The following is an 8555-nucleotide window of genomic DNA, read 5'->3' on the forward strand; positions in this document are numbered from 1 at the left end:
GGGAGTCTAGGACCAGAGGACACAGATAGAGTGGATGTGGAGAGGATGTTTCCTGTAGTGGGGGAGTCTAGGACCAGAGGACACAGATAGAGTGGATGTGGAGAGGATGTTTCCTGTAGTGGGGGAGTCTAGGACCAGAGGACACAGATAGAGTGGATGTGGAGAGGATGTTTCCTGTAGTGGGGGAGTCTAGGACCAGAGGACACAGATAGAGTGGATGTGGAGAGGATGTTTCCTGTAGTGGGGGAGTCTAGGACCAGAGGACACAGATAGAGTGGATGTGGAGAGGATGTTTCCTATAGTGGGGGAGTCTAGGACCAGAGGACACAGATAGAGTGGATGTGGAGAGGATGTTTCCTGAAGTGGGGGAGTCTAAGACCAGAGGACACAGATAGAGTGGATGTGGAGAGGATGTTTCCTATAGTGGGGGAGTCTAGGACCAGAGGACACAGATAGAGTGGATGTGGAGAAGATGTTTCCTGTGGTGGGGGAGTCTAGGACCAGAGGACACAGATAGAGTGGATGTGGAGAGCATGTTTCCTGTAGTGGGGGAGTCTAGGACCAGAGGACACAGGTAGAGTGGATGTGGAAAGGATGTTTCCTATAGTGGGGGAGTCTAGGACCAGACGACACAGACAGAGTGGATGTGGAGAGGATGTTTCCTGAAGTGGGGGAGTCTAGGACCAGAGGACACAGATAGAGTGGATGTGGAGAGGATGTTTCCTATAGTGGGGGAGTCTAGGACCAGAGGACACAGATAGAGTGGATGTGGAGAAGATGTTTCCTGTGGTGGGGGAGTCTAGGACCAGAGGACACAGATAGAGTGGATGTGGAGAGGATGTTTCCTGTAGTGGGGGAGTCTAGGACCAGAGGACACAGGTAGAGTGGATGTGGAAAGGATGTTTCCTATAGTGGGGGAGTCTAGGACCAGACGACACAGACAGAGTGGATGTGGAGAGGATGTTTCCTGTAGTGGGTGAGTCTAGGACCAGAGGACACAGATAGAGTGGATGTGGAGAAGATGTTTCCTATAGTGGGGGAGTCTAGGACCAGAGGACACAGACAGAGTGGATGTGGAGAGGATGTTTCCTATAGTGGGGGAGTCTAGGACCAGAGGACACAGAGTGAGGGGAAGTCGAGAGGATGATTCCTATAGTGGGGTCGTCTAGGACCAGAGGACACAGATAGAGTGGATGTGGAGAGGATGTTTCCTATAGTGGAGGAGTCTAGGACCAGAGGACACAGACAGAGTGGATGTGGAGAGGATGTTTCCTATAGTGGGGGAGTCTAGGACCAGAGGACACAGATAGAGTGGATGTGGAGAGGATGTTTCCTGTAGTGGGGGAGTCTAGGACCAGAGGACACAGATAGAGTGGATGTGGAGAGGATGTTTCAAATAGTGGGGGAATCAAGGACCAGAGGACACAGATAGAGTGGATGTGGAGAGGATGTTTCCTATAGTGGTGGAGTCTAGGACCAGAGGACACAGATAGAGTGGATGTGGAGAGGATGATTCCTACAGTGGGGGAGACTAGGACCAGAGGACACAGATAGAGTGGATGTGGAGAGGATATTTCCTGTAGTGGGGGAGTCTGGGATCAGAGGACACAGAGAGAGTGGATGTGGAGAGGATGTTTCCTATATTTGGGGAGTCTAGGACCAGAGGACACAGAGTGGATGTGGAGAGGATGTTTCCTGTAGTGGGGGAGTCTGGGACCAGAGGACACAGAGAGAGTGGATGTCGAGAGGATGATTCCTATAGTGGGGGAGTCTAGGACCAGAGGACACAGAGTAGATGTGGAGAGGATGTTTCCCAGAGTGGGGGAGTCTAGGACCAGAGGACACAGACAGAGTGGATGTGGAGAGGATGTTTCCTATAGTGGGGGAGTCTAGGAACAGAGGACACAGATAGAGTGGATGTGGAGAGGATGTTTCCTGTAGTGGGGGAGTCTAGGACCAGAGGACACAGATAGAGTGGATGTGGAGAGGATGTTTCCTATAGTGGGGGAGTCTAGGACCAGAGGTCACAGATTTAGTGGATGTGGAGAGGATGTTTCCTATAGTGGGTGAGTCTACGACCAGAGGACACAGATAGAGTGGATGTGGAGAGGATGTTTCATATAGTGGGGGAATCAAGGACCAGAGGACACAGATAGAGTGGATGTGGAGAGGATGTTTCCTATAGTGGGGGAATCTAGGACCAGAGGACACAGATAGAGTGGATGTGGAGAGTATGTTTCCTATAGTGGGGGAATCTAGGACCAGAGGACACAGATAGAGTGGATGTAGAGAGGATGTCTCCTGTAGTGGGGGTGTCTGGGATCAGAGGATACAGAGAGTGTGGATGTGGAGAGGATGTTTCCTGTAGTGGGGGAGTCTAGGACCAGAGGACACAGATAGAGTGGATCTGGAGAGGATGTTTCCTGTAGTGGGGGAGTCTGGGACCAGAGGACACAGGGAGAGTGGATGTGAAGAGGATGTTTCCTGTAGTGGGGGAGTCTAGGACCAGAGGACACAGAGGGAGTTGAAGTCGAGAGGGTGATTCCTATAGTGGGGTCGTCTAGGTCCAGAGGACACAGATAGAGTGGATGTGGAGAGGATGTTTCCTATAGTGGGGGAGTCTAGGACCAGAGGACACAGACAGAGTGGATGTGGAGAGGATGTTTCCTATAGTGGGGAGTCTAGGACCAGAGGACACAGATAGAGTGGATGTGGGGATCATGTTTCCTATAGTGGGGGAGTCTAGGACCAGGGGACACAGATAGAGTGGATGTTTCCTATAGTGGGGGAGTCTATGACCAGAGGACACAGATAGAGTGGATGTAGAGAGGATGTTTCCTGTATTGGGGGTGTCTGGGATCAGAGGACACAGAGAGTGTGGATGTGGAGAGGATGTTTCCTGTAGTGGGGGAGTCTAGGACCAGAGGACACAGATAGAGTAGATGTGGAGAGGATGTTTCCTGTAGTGGGGGAGTCTGGGACCAGAGGACACAGAGAGAGTGGATGTGAAGAGGATGTTTCCTGTAGTGGGGGAGTCTAGGACCAGAGGACACAGAGTGAGGGGAAGTCGAGAGGATGATTCCTATAGTGGGGTCGTCTAGGACCAGAGGACACAGATAGAGTGGATGTGGAGAGGATGTTTCCTATAGTGGGGGAGTCTAGGACCAGAGGACACAGACAGAGTGGATGTGGAGAGGATGTTTCCTATAGTGGGGGAGTCTAGGACCAGAGGACACAGACAGAGTGGATGTGGAGAGGATGTTTCCTATAGTGGGGAGTCTAGGACCAGAGGACACAGATAGAGTGGATGTGGAGAGGATGTTTCCTATAGTGGGGGAGTCTAGGAACAGAGGACACAGATAGACTGGATGTGGAGAGGATGTTTCCTGTAGTGGGGGAGTCTAGGACCAGAGGACACAGAGGGAGTTGAAGTCGAGAGGATGATTCCTATAGTGGGGTCGTCTAGGTCCAGAGGACACAGATAGAGTGGATGTGGAGAGGATGTTTCCTATAGTGGGGGAGTCTAGGACCAGAGGACACAGACAGAGTGGATGTGGAGAGGATGTTTCCTATAGTGGGGAGTCTAGGACCAGAGGACACAGATAGAGTGGATGTGGGGATCATGTTTCCTATAGTGGGGGAGACTAGGACCAGGGGACACAGATAGAGTGGATGTGGAGAGGATGTTTCCTGTAGTGGGGGAGTCTAGGACCAGAGGACACAGATAGAGTGGATGTGGAGAGGATGTTTCCTGAAGTGGGGGAGTCTAAGACCAGAGGACACAGATAGAGTGGATGTGGAGAGGATGTTTCCTATAGTGGGGGAGTCTAGGACCAGAGGACACAGATAGAGTGGATGTGGAGAAGATGTTTCCTGTGGTGGGGGAGTCTAGGACCAGAGGACACAGATAGAGTGGATGTGGAGAGCATGTTTCCTGTAGTGGGGGAGTCTAGGACCAGAGGACACAGGTAGAGTGGATGTGGAAAGGATGTTTCCTATAGTGGGGGAGTCTAGGACCAGACGACACAGACAGAGTGGATGTGGAGAGGATGTTTCCTGAAGTGGGGGAGTCTAGGACCAGAGGACACAGATAGAGTGGATGTGGAGAGGATGTTTCCTATAGTGGGGGAGTCTAGGACCAGAGGACACAGATAGAGTGGATGTGGAGAAGATGTTTCCTGTGGTGGGGGAGTCTAGGACCAGAGGACACAGATAGAGTGGATGTGGAGAGGATGTTTCCTGTAGTGGGGGAGTCTAGGACCAGAGGACACAGGTAGAGTGGATGTGGAAAGGATGTTTCCTATAGTGGGGGAGTCTAGGACCAGACGACACAGACAGAGTGGATGTGGAGAGGATGTTTCCTGTAGTGGGTGAGTCTAGGACCAGAGGACACAGATAGAGTGGATGTGGAGAAGATGTTTCCTATAGTGGGGGAGTCTAGGACCAGAGGACACAGACAGAGTGGATGTGGAGAGGATGTTTCCTATAGTGGGGGAGTCTAGGACCAGAGGACACAGAGTGAGGGGAAGTCGAGAGGATGATTCCTATAGTGGGGTCGTCTAGGACCAGAGGACACAGATAGAGTGGATGTGGAGAGGATGTTTCCTATAGTGGAGGAGTCTAGGACCAGAGGACACAGACAGAGTGGATGTGGAGAGGATGTTTCCTATAGTGGGGGAGTCTAGGACCAGAGGACACAGATAGAGTGGATGTGGAGAGGATGTTTCCTGTAGTGGGGGAGTCTAGGACCAGAGGACACAGATAGAGTGGATGTGGAGAGGATGTTTCAAATAGTGGGGGAATCAAGGACCAGAGGACACAGATAGAGTGGATGTGGAGAGGATGTTTCCTATAGTGGTGGAGTCTAGGACCAGAGGACACAGATAGAGTGGATGTGGAGAGGATGATTCCTACAGTGGGGGAGACTAGGACCAGAGGACACAGATAGAGTGGATGTGGAGAGGATATTTCCTGTAGTGGGGGAGTCTGGGATCAGAGGACACAGAGAGAGTGGATGTGGAGAGGATGTTTCCTATATTTGGGGAGTCTAGGACCAGAGGACACAGAGTGGATGTGGAGAGGATGTTTCCTGTAGTGGGGGAGTCTGGGACCAGAGGACACAGAGAGAGTGGATGTCGAGAGGATGATTCCTATAGTGGGGGAGTCTAGGACCAGAGGACACAGAGTAGATGTGGAGAGGATGTTTCCCAGAGTGGGGGAGTCTAGGACCAGAGGACACAGACAGAGTGGATGTGGAGAGGATGTTTCCTATAGTGGGGGAGTCTAGGAACAGAGGACACAGATAGAGTGGATGTGGAGAGGATGTTTCCTGTAGTGGGGGAGTCTAGGACCAGAGGACACAGATAGAGTGGATGTGGAGAGGATGTTTCCTATAGTGGGGGAGTCTAGGACCAGAGGTCACAGATTTAGTGGATGTGGAGAGGATGTTTCCTATAGTGGGTGAGTCTACGACCAGAGGACACAGATAGAGTGGATGTGGAGAGGATGTTTCATATAGTGGGGGAATCAAGGACCAGAGGACACAGATAGAGTGGATGTGGAGAGGATGTTTCCTATAGTGGGGGAATCTAGGACCAGAGGACACAGATAGAGTGGATGTGGAGAGTATGTTTCCTATAGTGGGGGAATCTAGGACCAGAGGACACAGATAGAGTGGATGTAGAGAGGATGTCTCCTGTAGTGGGGGTGTCTGGGATCAGAGGATACAGAGAGTGTGGATGTGGAGAGGATGTTTCCTGTAGTGGGGGAGTCTAGGACCAGAGGACACAGATAGAGTGGATCTGGAGAGGATGTTTCCTGTAGTGGGGGAGTCTGGGACCAGAGGACACAGGGAGAGTGGATGTGAAGAGGATGTTTCCTGTAGTGGGGGAGTCTAGGACCAGAGGACACAGAGGGAGTTGAAGTCGAGAGGGTGATTCCTATAGTGGGGTCGTCTAGGTCCAGAGGACACAGATAGAGTGGATGTGGAGAGGATGTTTCCTATAGTGGGGGAGTCTAGGACCAGAGGACACAGACAGAGTGGATGTGGAGAGGATGTTTCCTATAGTGGGGAGTCTAGGACCAGAGGACACAGATAGAGTGGATGTGGGGATCATGTTTCCTATAGTGGGGGAGTCTAGGACCAGGGGACACAGATAGAGTGGATGTTTCCTATAGTGGGGGAGTCTAGGTCCAGAGGACACAGATAGAGTGGATGTGGAGAGGATGTTTCCTATAGTGGGGGAGTCTAGGACCAGAGGACACAGATAGAGTGGATGTGGAGACGATGTTTCCTATAGTGGGGGAGTCTGGGACCAGAGGACACAGATAGAGTGGATGTGGAGAGGATGTTTCCTATAGTGGGGGAATCTAGGAGCAGTGGACACAGATAGAGTGGATGTGGAGAGTATGTTTCCTATTGTGCGGGAATCTAGGACCAGAGGACACAGATAGAGTGGATGTGGAGAGGATGTTTCCTATAGTGGTGGAGTCTTGGACCAGAGGACACAGATAGAGTGGATGTGGAGAGGATGATTCCTACAGTGGGGGAGACTAGGACCAGAGGACACAGATAGAGTGGATGTGGAGAGTATGTTTCCTATAGTGGGGGAATCTAGGACCAGAGGACACAGATAGAGTGGATGTAGAGAGGATGTCTCCTGTAGTGGGGGTGTCTGGGATCAGAGGATACAGAGAGTGTGGATGTGGAGAGGATGTTTCCTGTAGTGGGGGAGTCTAGGACCAGAGGACACAGATAGAGTGGATCTGGAGAGGATGTTTCCTGTAGTGGGGGAGTCTGGGACCAGAGGACACAGGGAGAGTGGATGTGAAGAGGATGTTTCCTGTAGTGGGGGAGTCTAGGACCAGAGGACACAGAGGGAGTTGAAGTCGAGAGGATGATTCCTATAGTGGGGTCGTCTAGGTCCAGAGGACACAGATAGAGTGGATGTGGAGAGGATGTTTCCTATAGTGGGGGAGTCTAGGACCAGAGGACACAGACAGAGTGGATGTGGAGAGGATGTTTCCTATAGTGGGGAGTCTAGGACCAGAGGACACAGATAGAGTGGATGTGGGGATCATGTTTCCTATAGTGGGGGAGACTAGGACCAGGGGACACAGATAGAGTGGATGTTTCCTATAGTGGGGGAGTCTATGACCAGAGGACACAGATAGAGTGGATGTGGAGAGGATGTTTCCTATAGTTGGGGAGTCTAGGTCCAGAGGACACAGATAGAGTGGATGTAGAGAGGATGTTTCCTGTATTGGGGGTGTCTGGGATCAGAGGACACAGAGAGTGTGGATGTGGAGAGGATGTTTCCTGTAGTGGGGGAGTCTAGGACCAGAGGACACAGATAGAGTGGATGTGGAGAGGATGTTTCCTATAGTGGGGGAGTCTAGGTCCAGAGGACACAGATAGAGTGGATGTAGAGAGGATGTTTCCTGTATTGGGGGTGTCTGGGATCAGAGGACACAGAGAGTGTGGATGTGGAGAGGATGTTTCCTGTAGTGGGGGAGTCTAGGACCAGAGGACACAGATAGAGTAGATGTGGAGAGGATGTTTCCTGTAGTGGGGGAGTCTGGGACCAGAGGACACAGAGAGAGTGGATGTGAAGAGGATGTTTCCTGTAGTGGGGGAGTCTAGGACCAGAGGACACAGAGTGAGGGGAAGTCGAGAGGATGATTCCTATAGTGGGGTCGTCTAGGACCAGAGGACACAGATAGAGTGGATGTGGAGAGGATGTTTCCTATAGTGGGGGAGTCTAGGACCAGAGGACACAGACAGAGTGGATGTGGAGAGGATGTTTCCTATAGTGGGGGAGTCTAGGACCAGAGGACACAGAGAGAGTGGATGTGAAGAGGATGTTTCCTGTAGTGGGGGAGTCTAGGACCAGAGGACACAGAGTGAGGGGAAGTCGAGAGGATGATTCCTATAGTGGGGTCGTCTAGGACCAGAGGACACAGATAGAGTGGATGTGGAGAGGATGTTTCCTATAGTGGGGGAGTCTAGGACCAGAGGACACAGACAGAGTGGATGTGGAGAGGATGTTTCCTATAGTGGGGGAGTCTAGGACCAGAGGACACAGATAGAGTGGATTTGGAGAGGATGTTTCCTGTAGTGGGGGAGTCTAGGACCAGAGGACACAGATAGAGTGGATTTGGAGAGGATGTTTCCTGTAGTGGGGGAGTCTAGGACCAGAGGACACAGATAGAGTGGATGTGGAGAGGATGTTTCAAATAGTGGGGGAATCAAGGACCAGAGGACACAGATAGAGTGGATGTGGAGAGGATGTTTCCTATAGTGGAGGAATCTAGGACCAGAGGACACAGATAGAGTGGATGTGGAGAGTATGTTTCCTATAGTGGGGGAATCTAGGACCAGAGGACACAGATAAATTGGATGTGGAGAGGATGTTTCCTGTAGTGGGGGAGTCTGGGACCAGAGGACACAGAGAGAGTGGATGTGAAGAGGATGATTCCTGTAGTGGGGGAGTCTAGGACCAGAGGACACAGTGGGAGTGGAAGTCGAGAGGATGATTCCTATAGTGGGGTCGTCT

Source organism: Hypanus sabinus, unplaced genomic scaffold, assembly GCF_030144855.1.
Source record: "Hypanus sabinus isolate sHypSab1 unplaced genomic scaffold, sHypSab1.hap1 scaffold_329, whole genome shotgun sequence".
Lineage (NCBI taxonomy): Eukaryota > Metazoa > Chordata > Chondrichthyes > Myliobatiformes > Dasyatidae > Hypanus > Hypanus sabinus.